This window comes from Gordionus sp. m RMFG-2023, chromosome 1, assembly GCF_954871325.1.
Source record: "Gordionus sp. m RMFG-2023 chromosome 1, tfGorSpeb1-WG-v2, whole genome shotgun sequence".
Classification (NCBI taxonomy): Eukaryota; Metazoa; Nematomorpha; class Gordioida; order Chordodea; family Parachordodidae; genus Gordionus; species Gordionus sp. m RMFG-2023.
In genome coordinates, this window is record NC_088775.1 from 14,231,116 (window position 1) to 14,242,788 (window position 11,673).

At 24.8% G+C, this 11,673-nt stretch overlaps 1 protein-coding gene across 1 annotated transcript in view; it reads right to left on the reverse strand.

The window, feature by feature from the left end:
• LOC135922107 (voltage-dependent T-type calcium channel subunit alpha-1G-like) overlaps positions 1–2,024 on the reverse strand; it is a 42,803-nt gene extending 40,779 nt beyond the window's left edge. The window contains exon 1 of the mRNA XM_065456516.1: positions 1,875–2,024. The gene's annotated coding sequence lies outside the window, so the exon portion shown is untranslated. The remainder of the gene's footprint in view (positions 1–1,874) is intronic.
• Between the last annotated feature and the right edge of the window lie 9,649 nt (positions 2,025–11,673).

An 11,673-nucleotide genomic window follows, 5' to 3' on the forward strand; every position in this document is an offset into this window, starting at 1 on the left:
CTTAAATAATTTATATTTAAAAGTTCAGTTATATATCTTAAAGCAACAAAATATATATATAAATAAATATATATTTTCATTCACCAATCACTTGTTTTTCTCATATATAATAACTTGAATTGTTTTCTTTTTAAATTATATAAATAAAATACCAATTTACTATAACAACCATTCTAGATTAAATATTCAAGCCTTATAAATTCTCTTTCATTAGCCTATATTACATCCTGTGCGACCATTCTAATAACCATTCTACTTTAAATATTCAAGCCTTATAATTATCATTCTCATTAAATAGAATAGTAGATAAAAAATTATTCTACAGATAATATATTGTACTTATTCGTATTCGATTCGATTTTCAAATTGAATAATTTTGTTGTAAAATATGAATGGGATAAAGTCGAGATCGAATAATTCGTTTTAAGTAGTGTTGCATTTGAGTCGATTTTTAAAAACAGTTAATTCAATATTTTAGCCAATTAAATATTGCCTAAGCCTCGAGATTTCACTAATAGATATCCAAACTTTTGTGTCATATATGACCAAAATTTTTAGGCTTGCGTAATAAATTTCTGGATAAAATGAGTTAGCCTTTAAAAATCATCTCAAATCGAGACTTTTAACAACACTGGTTTTCGGTATAATACTTGCCTATGTATGTTGACTAATTTTAATGCCGCAATTATTAGAAGACCCTTGGACCGCGTACGCCACTAAATAAAGAGCATTAAGGTTTAAATATTAATAAGATTCTATCAACCACTGGTGTAAAATTAAAATAACCAATAATCATTAAAATCCAAGGAGCCCTAGTCAACAAATTTATTTTTGAAAATTAAGAAAATATTTTATTTTATAAAAAACGTCTTTCTTGATTAACTCAATTGTTTTGTCTTTACAGAAGGGCCATAACTACGGGTGAGGGGACCTACATTTTTAGCCCCCCAAAAAAAGATTAAAATTTTGCGTTTTTCAAAAACCATTTTCATATATATACTAATATAAATTACCATAATATTAAATAAATTATCATTTATATTACATAAATTATCATTAAATATTACATAAATTATGCTTTATCACATAAATTAGAATATCTTTAAAAAATAAATTTGTTATAAATAATAATAGGGCATTCCTTCTTATAGAATAATACCTAATTTAGTCATTTACTAATTATTTATATTTTGCTTATGATATATTAAATATTTTTTATTTAGTAAAATCATATTTTAATCTGCTTATTCACCATAAAAATGATAAAAAAATGATCGAAATATGCAATTTCGGGCCGATCGTTGCCTGACAAAATTACATAAAATATATGTACCTTCCCTTCCCTAGAAAAACTTCTACTTACAATTTAAACAACTAAAGATATCTATTGCATAAAATTTTCAGAGTATAATAGTGCGCACAAATTGAGCGTTTCAAATACAGCGTTTCAAGCGTAAATAATGCATTTCAAATGACCTCGTGTAAATTGGTAAAATTACAGTTTGGCGTTAGCAACCATTTTAAAAAACGCAAATAGGTTTGCTTTTTCACTACTTTTTATTATTATTCGCTGTGTAATATTATATAAAATAAATATCTTACTTATATCCTAAAAAGAAATATTTAGAAATTAAAGAAATAAGAACGCAGACGATAATATAATTTTCAAAAGGCAAAACCTTTATTTTAAGAACTTATTTAAAATGGTTTGCAACGCAGCGTTTGAAACACTCAATTTGTGCACACTATAAACCAAACGGATAAAAAAATTTAAATTTATTTAAAATATTTTTAAAATAGGAAATAATATTTACTTATAACCCCTATAAAAATAAACCAGTTGACTAATAATATAAGAAAAGGTTTAAGTTTACCTTTTAGCGTTGAGGAAATGGACGATATTGCTGGTTTGAACCGGAAATATTTTATTTAGACAATAAAGAATGATTTATGTGCATTTGATTTTATTTTTAAGCGTTAAAAAATTTATTCCATAAATTTAAATTACAAGAATAAATATTTTAAAAAAAATATATTACAAATTTTTTATGATATTAACTCAAAAAAATATATACTGGATTTTCGATAGAAAAAAAAATACAATAAAATTTTATCAATTTCAATCGATCACATATGTTTTTTTTAAATGAATATTATATATTTGATATCTTACTAATTAAATTATTAACTTAAAAATAAGGAACCTCACAAAATATTATAATTTTATCTGAAAATTAAATACATTGTTGAGAATGAGAATGTTAATTTTTTTTAAAGTAAAGCGCTATTTTATCTAGTTATTAGTGTTTGGGTCGATTTTAAAAAACGGCCATATTAAGATTTTAACCAAAATGATATAATGCAAACCTCAAGATTTGACGAATAGAGGTTCAAACCTATCTGCCATCTATGAATAAAATCTCCAGGCTTAACTAATATTATTTTTGGCTAAAATCTTAACCGGGCCATTATTAAAAATCGGCGCATATTGGTCCACATAACAAAACTACTAGTTACTTTTCAAGAAAAAATATATAAGTTTTTCTTACCAATTTATGTGTTACTTCTTTTCGTTACTTGGAAAAGAAACGTGTTTCCGTTACTCGTTATTTTACAAAATACTAAAAGAGGTAAACGTCTTACTTTTTTGGTTATTTTATAGGAAAGAAACACTACGGTTTTAACCTTACTTTATCAGGAAGAAATGAGTTGTATTACTTGTTATTTTCAAACACTAACGCGTTAGTCAAATAATTTTTAATATATGAAATATTTATTGTTATTTTAGTTTAATTTATATGTCGTAACGGGATATGCAATCTCAGCATGAAGATTCGAAATCTCGAATCTCCACCATTTTTTTTTCACAATCTCTTATAAACCATGAGTATTTTGAAATAATTAACAAGAAGATTTATATTGCTCATTTATTATCGTTTGATTGAATCAGAATATCTCAAAAATATATAGAGCCTGTCGGGAAATCTAAAGGGTATAAATTTGTTGCTTATAATTGTCAATGGGTTTTAAGTTAAGTTGTATTGAATTCATTATTTGATGTAGTTTTATTTAATTTTTATCTATAATTTTTCCATGCAGAATTCCCCACCATTTTAAGGAAGTCGGTGAAGATTTGTTAAATTATCATTTAAAGTAAGGATATTTATCTTAAAATATTGAATATTTGATCTTGAAAATTTTTTTTAATTGTTAAATTTTTTTTTAAACAAAGTATATTATTTATATGTGGACTTCTAAGATTGTAAGATAATTATTTTAGATTATATTATAAAATTATTTTTAAATATATTATCAAACATACAAAAAATTAGATTATCGTTATTAAATTTTAAGAATTATGCAAAGCTCCTTGCGACAAAATAAATCCTAGCTTTATATAAAACAAATATTTTGTCTAAATAATAATTTTTAAAATTATAATCTAAAAAATAAATTTAAGAAAAATTATTTAATATTATAGAGTTTATTTATATCATCTATATCTAAAAATCATTTGTAAAAATTTTAACTGACATAATTTAATTAATAATCAAATAAATCAGGTAATGAACCCGAACCCGGACGCTGAACTCTCCTGAACCCTCGTATTTTAGCTGTACCCGAACCTGGATCCGGACCTTTTTTAAAACTGGAGGGTTCAAGAGTTATAGGTGCCATTATTTTAAAAATACTATAAAAAATTTTTAATTTTATTTACTTTTTTTGTCGAAATCATTTATTTCGTCTTCGCGGTTTTCTTTCAATTTTCTTCCTGGACTTTCATTTTATTTAGAGATTGATATCATAAATTATTTTCTAGTGTAAGTAATAATATTTTATTATGTAAATTTATATTGGCTATTTATGATTGCCTAAAAAATAATCACTTTAAAACTATAATTGATAAAGCAAGGGATATTGCAAAATATTTAAGAACTCCTACAATTGTAAGAATATTAAAATCAATGAAAAGGTCAATGGCAATACAATTTGCACAACACATTGGTCCACAATTTGTATGATGCTAGAAGGATTTTTAAGTTTGAACGATTTCTGTAATGATTTTATTATAGAAGCATGTGAAGTTATTTTGTCGGAAGATGATTGATGCCAAATAAAGGAACTTACTAGTGTATTAGTTCCTTTGAAAATAACAACATTACAATCAGAACAATTATGTTTATTTAATTTTTATGGCATATGGATTAGATACTGATTAATATTAGAAAACATGAAAATTTGAGAGCAACAATGTTTGCAAAATAGGTTGTATACGCTTCTATATATTTAGACCCTCGATATCAAGTTTTATTGAGTATTGAGCAAAAACAAATGGCTAAAGACCATCTTAAGGATTTATGGCATACGCAAACTCCGTTATTTACAATATATTGGAGGTTAGGACAATACCTACTGGTTGTAGTGATAATAATGATAATGATGGCAACGTTGATAATGTTGAAATTTTATTTAGATAGAGGAAAAAATCAAATTATTTTCGAATAGAAAGGAGGATCAAAAAAATGCTTATTGCACTTTAATAGAGACGTTCTCAGAAGTTAAGAGAATAAAAAGGATGCAAATATTTTAAAATTCTGGATAGAAAATCCTTCAATATATCCAGAATTATATATCTTGTATAGAATCTTTATGGCTGTATTGGCGACACAAGTGATAATTTATGTATTATAAAAATAACTATCTATTTTAGGTAAGAAATTTTCATCTTTGAAATATATATTTTCTAATTTATATGGAAATCTCAAGGATGATATTTTAGAAGATATGATTGTGCGATCGAATAAAACATTTAAAATATAAATTATTTCATTTTTAAATTTTTTTATATGTAAATTATGAATGTGTATATATTGAAGTATAAGAAAAGGTTTTGTTTTAAGTCATTTTTTTATGTCCCCTGAACCCGGACCTGGACCCTTTTTTGTTGTCGAAAGGTTCACCCTGAAATAAATAGCTTTTTTGGCTGCAAAGTGTATTTAAAAAACATTTTAATAAAATTTGAGTGTAAACTTGATAAAATTTTGGTTATTCATGTTAAAAAACCTTTTAGGCTATTTTGAAATCGATGGGGTCGATTTTCTTTACTCCACTAGGGAAAAATGTCAAAATTGTTAAACAACTTTGATTTGGAGTTAATAAAAAGATCTTTGCTTAAAAATTTTTCCTCTTTGGAAAAAGAGAATTTGCGTTATTCCTTTCATATCCTCTACCACTAAACACTGGTCATAATACAGATGGTTTCTCGTGAATTAAAAAATTAGCACTAACAATTTTCAACTAATCAAACAAATTTAATAAAATATCTTCACATCTTAAAAGCGCTCTAGCGCCACCTTGCGTTAAAATTTTTATAGTCAAATATAATATAAATGTCATTTTTCATATTTTAATTTTATTTATTCTTATTTTAGATATGATAATTTAAAATCCTTTTTAAAATAAAATTTTGTTATAAATGCTATAATCTCATAGTATTTAACAGATTCCGTAAAAAGGGCAGATTTGAGTAATATAAATATATATATTTAGAATTCAATAATTCAACTTGATTCTGGAATATTCGGAAAAAAATGAGAGTATATATTCAAAATTTAACTTTACTTTACAGCACTTATTTATGATAAAACTTAATACCGCCCCCCCTTCCTCAATTTATATGCTTTTTGCTGCTAGCTTATTAAATTTTTGGTTCCTAAAGTTTAAAGGCATAATTTTACATTATTAATATTCAACAGATTTGAAAAATTATCCTGATTTATTAATAAATTTCCCCCTTATGTTTGTTACAAATTTAATGTCTAAATTTTAAAAAATTAAATAAAATTCTGTTAATTATTATTTTTATGTTAGTTATACATATTATAAGTACAAATTGAATTAAAACTATAATATTAATATTACATATATTATAATATTTTTAAAAAAATATTGATAAATGAGATCTTCAAACTGTAGTATTGCATTTATTTTCGCTAAAAAAAATTGCTTATAATCCGGAAATAATATAAGTATAATCCTCTAATAAATTTATATTTAGTTGAGGTATTATATAATAAAATTTTTAAAAATTCAAATCTATATCAATTTTTATGATCTAGAAACTTTACAATATTAAATTTATATTTACTAACTAATAATCATGTTATAAATCCTGTTTAAATTATTAATTATAAGTATTATTTTTCAAAGATCAAAATTTTAAGCCCTGCTCGGAATTTATCGTTTTTTAAATTTTCAAACCCGAACCTGCCCGAATTTTTAAATTATCCTACATCACTTTTGCCTTTTTAAATTAAAATTTTATTTTTATAAAAAAACCTATAGAAAAAAATCTATCTTTTTAAAATATATAGTTTATATCGGAATACTATCTAATCCAAAACCTTTAACAAACAAAGAAAGAAATCTATTGCCTTTTCATTCTCAATCCTTTTCATTTGTATATTTTATTCCCCTCATAAATTTATATCACATGTTTTCGAGTATAGCCGCTTTTTAAATAAAATGACCAAATCAAAATTTTAGCCAAAAAAATCTCGAATTTAATGTTTGGCTGAAATCTTGATTTTAGCAGTTTTTAAGGGTCTAAATCGAGGTTTTCAACAATATTACTTTGAACACATAAATCCTAAATCTCATATTCTGCGGTATCTTAATCATACCTAGACCATGATTCTTCGGAAATGAGTTCCGAAACGGCCTATTATTATATACTCTACCAATAGTAAAAATTAAACAATTAGCATTTTTTTGTACAGGATGTTGTTGGCATCCAAAAATACTAAGCTTTTATTGATAAGATGACCGATGTGTTCAGACCGGATTTTTTTTTATACCTGATCTGGCCTGGATTTTATAAATTTTGTTCATTTTTAGCTGAGCCCCCCTCCCCTCTCCCATTTTGTATCCCGACCCGGATATTTCAAAACATATTATTTTAAGACCGATTTAAACAGGGCATGTAGGTTTCTATTATACATATACTTATAAGCTATAAATTTATATTAAAGATATAACTTTATTGAAGGACTTTAGTTAAGTTCCTTTAAAACATATTCTTGACAAGTATACTTCTCTTATTTATTATTTTTTTGTCATTCATATCTACTCCCATTTTCGCAATATTTAATAACTAAAATCAGAAACCCATTTTAATCAATATATTATTCTTGTAAAAGCAAATTTGGATTGATCAAATAAAAGAAAATAATTGTGCAAATTTCAGCCATAAATGTGTAGTATGATAACAAAACTCTGCCTTCTAAACTATCATATCAATATTTAAAAAAAATTATTTTTTGCTTTGTTTATTGATCGCGACCATGTTTCATATATCTATTATATATATGACGTAAGGATTTAGAAATATTTAGTGGCAAATCTCATTGACCAAGGTTTTTTTTGCAAATCATTAAAATTTAATTTAATCCGATTATGCCAGAATTTTATATTCCAGCATGCCATGAATTTTTGAATATATTTTTTTATTTTTTATATTAAAAAATAATATAAATTAAAAGTAGTTCAAAAGGAAACTCACATGGCAATAATATTTTATTCGGCTGGAAAAAGTGCACTCTATATCTATAAACGATTTGAATTTAAAAATGTTGTTAAAAACACTAATTCGCTAAACTGCTAGGACATAATATGCAATCCTACTAAGTTTAGTAAATTCGTCAATTTTTTTAAATACCAAACGAACACTTTAAGTAATAACGAGTTAATATTTATGTATTGCATACTATTTAAGAATGCTTTAAATAAAATATTAATGGAAATATTTTAAAATTGCATTATATTATAGATACGTAGATAATTATACAACATTTAATATTTATAATATTAAGATCATCCCCCAAAGAATTGAAATTTATATTTCATTGCTTTGTCATTGCAGTAATGTTCAAACATTATAATAATAGCTATGGGAATGGATATATTTGAGTTGTGGTTGGTTACGTTATAAAAAAACATAATATATCATCGTTTAGTAATTATAACATTAACAATTATTTTTAAACAGAAAAATTACATTTTTATAATTTTTTTTATATTAAATTTTATTTTTATAGAGCCAAAAAAAAATCTATTATTTCTAGTTTTTTTATTCATTTTAAAAGTTAAAATTTTTTTAACAATAAATTCCAAATATATGCATCGATGGCAAGCAATTTAAATCCTAATGCGTGCCTAAAAATTCTATTTTAACAAACCAAGTCGGTTAGGACTAATTTGGGTCTGATAATAAAATACAAACCCGGGCTGAGTTGGCCTACTGGACAGAATTTAACCAATTAGAACCCAATATTATTTTAATTGTATCAAGAATTAGCCAACCAATTGAAAAATCCGATAGATTATTTATCGCTTTTCATATTTTAGACTTATCTTTAAAATCATTTTCAAAATTACCAGAGGTTCGCAGGCTCTGCTATAATTTCAATAATTATATTAGAGATTCGTTTTCTAATATTAAGAACATTCTACAATTTCAATAATTATATTAATAGACCCAAAATGGTATAAAAATTTTAAACCAGTTAGTATATAGATTTAACATTCATTTATCTTATATTTATAATTTCCCTTTGTAATTATTTTACAAAAATTAAAGACCTGCAGGGATACCATTCGTATGGCCTGGTCCGAATTTTTTTAAAATATAATATATTTGTTTTTAATTTTTATTGCTAATAACGGCGATTTAAAATATTTAGTTTTAAAATATAGGGCCCGGCCCGTCCAGGCTTAGGGCCTCGCCTACAGGTCTATGACAAAAATAAAGCCAAAATTAAAAAATTCTAGTAGCTACTGGAACCGTATAAAGCTTCATCCTGTACCCACATTTGGGACAGCTGTTTGGACCAATATTTTTTTTAATAATTTATCTAATCAAGTCTATGTGTTTTTGTTTGGACTAAAGACTCGTCCGAGATCTTTACTAATTGTTTGCATCCACTGGAATTTGGCATCATATCTTACGAATATATGTTCGGTTTAGGTTTATATACAAATAAGGGTTTATGGTTCAAACTCAGTTGGTAAAATATAATTATAACTGTTTAAACTTTTAAAAACCGGTTCGAACGTATAGCAAGCTATTAGAATTAAGTAAAAAGAATACATTTTTAAAAAAAAATTTTTATTACTATTCTCTGAAAAATAATATTGAGCCTTATATAATTAAAATATTTTCAAGATTTTTTTTCTCACAAATTATCACTATAGGGATTCTATACTTGAAAACTAGTTTTGCTAAATGGCTCGATTTGAGCCGATTTTTAAAAACGACTAACTCCATATTTTATCCAGAAAAATATTAAGGTTTTTTTAAATCGACTCAAATTAAGCTGTTTAACAACACTATTAAAAACACTTATACGCTAAATTGGGTAGCTTGCACCGTCAAATAGAAATATACAAAAATATTTAAAAATAGTTACTGATAAGCATAAGAGTGTTACCAGATCACAAGGTTCTAAATGGTTCACAAATTTATAAGGTTCAGGTGACAAATTTTTTTTAACAGTTCAGGCTCGGTAAATATTAATGGTTAATACCGGTTAGAGGTTTTGTTCAGGTTCGGTCTGAATCCCCTGTCCAGAATTATAAGTTTTTAGTTTGAAAAAACCATTTTTTTTAAAAAAAAAAACTAATCGTTCATAAGAATTTAGACACTGGCATACATTAATGATTCGATTTGTTTTCCCTCTCTTCTTTTTGTTACAATAATTTACCCATGATAATATGAATTGAAAATTATAAAGTGTTTTGAAATAATAAATTCTCAAGATAAAATTTTAAAAATGAATAATTAATTGTTTTGTATATCAAAATCAATATTAAAAAATCCTGAAAATTAATAGTATACTGGCCAAATAATCTCCGATTAGAACTTTTCGAGACTTTGCGACAAAACGTTTAATCAGGGTTTTAATTCTATTATTATATTCAATGAGTGTTATTAAATTAGAAAACTTTGGCCACCTCTAAATACGGCTTAACCAAGCTTTTAACCTAAAATATTGAGCTTGAATCCTCTAAATTGGGTTAATTTAAAAATTTGATATAAATTTTCTTCAGATAAAATTTGGCTAAGCAATTTTGGAGTTAATTAAAGTGATTATTTAACAACACTATATTCAATTTACCTTTCATTTCGAATGTATGCGTTTTTAAAAAAAAAATATATTGGAATTTCTATTCAAAAAAAATGATTATAACACCGTGTTATTCTAATTAACCATAAGAAAAGTAATAATTTATGTGATAACTATAAAAATAATACTTTTTACCATGTTACAAATACAAATTCAATATTAAAAAAAATTAAATAAATTATATCAATATTTTTTTTTAATCAAAATTAATTATTTTGTTATTTTATAAATGTAAAATATAATATATTTTGGTTTATTATCACCATCAACTATTTTTTCGAATGCGAATTTTATTTTATTTTTCAAAAAAAATAGTATATAGAAAACGTATCGATTTTTTTTGGAATTAAAAATGAATTAAAAAAGATAAAGTAAAGGAAAAAATATTTAAGTTTATAAAAAAATTTAACATTTTCCTCTTATTTGTAGGCTGACAAAAATTATGACAATTAAATTAATTAAACTAAAAAGTGGTACTTAAAAAAATAGAACACTCTTTTTGAATTTTATGATAAATCTTAAACGGTGACTTAGCTAGCGGTAAACAAAATCTTGCTTAGCCCTAAAGGCCTGCAAAGGAAAAAATATTCCGCTCAGTACCACCCTCAGCCCGATAAAAAATTTTAAAATCTAGGCCTGGGCTCGTAGTGATAGGTGGCCTGAAATTTAAAAAAACTGATAGCAAAAATCTCAAACTCAGAATTATTAATTTTATATTATTCCCTATTTTAATGTTATTAATTAAATTTAAATATGTATGGCAATAATTAAGCAAATAATGTTTATATATTTTATTCTATATCTTCAAAAAATTAGATAAATGAGTTACTATTGGAGAAAAGTAATGTCTCAAAATAACGCGTTACTTTTTGCAATACTCGATACTTTATATTTTATTATTCAAAAATTTATTTCAAATTAGAAGTGTATCTCATTTCATTCTTATTTCAGATGTTATTTTTTATTGGTATTAATATATATTTCAATTATAATTAGATAGTAGGGGTAAGTGACGACAATATAATTTGTAAACTATTTTTATCATTACCCTAAAGGTCAAAATTTGAAAAGAAACAGTATTTGATATGGTTTTTGTGGAAAGATATTGATAAAAACAAGACACAATGAAGGGAATCAGTATCGTGACTCCTTCCCAAGATAAAGAAAAACGCATTTTTAAATGAAGATATATACGATAAGTAGGATGATCTGTTAAAAATATTTGAGTTTGAAAATCCACCTTCAGAAAACCTTTAAAAATTGACAAACATTAAAACTGGTTTATAAAATAATAATACACACATCGCTGCCATCCACTATCCCTTTTGAATAATAGCAAAAAACTGCGCGAATGAGAGCGATAAATAAACGATCCTTTTTTATCGAATGAGAAAAAATATGTGCTGATTGATAAAGAGGCGACTGCTTCACTGAAAAATTTTCTCAGTTTAATATCTTATAAATCACAAGCCTGTAGTACGACTTATTA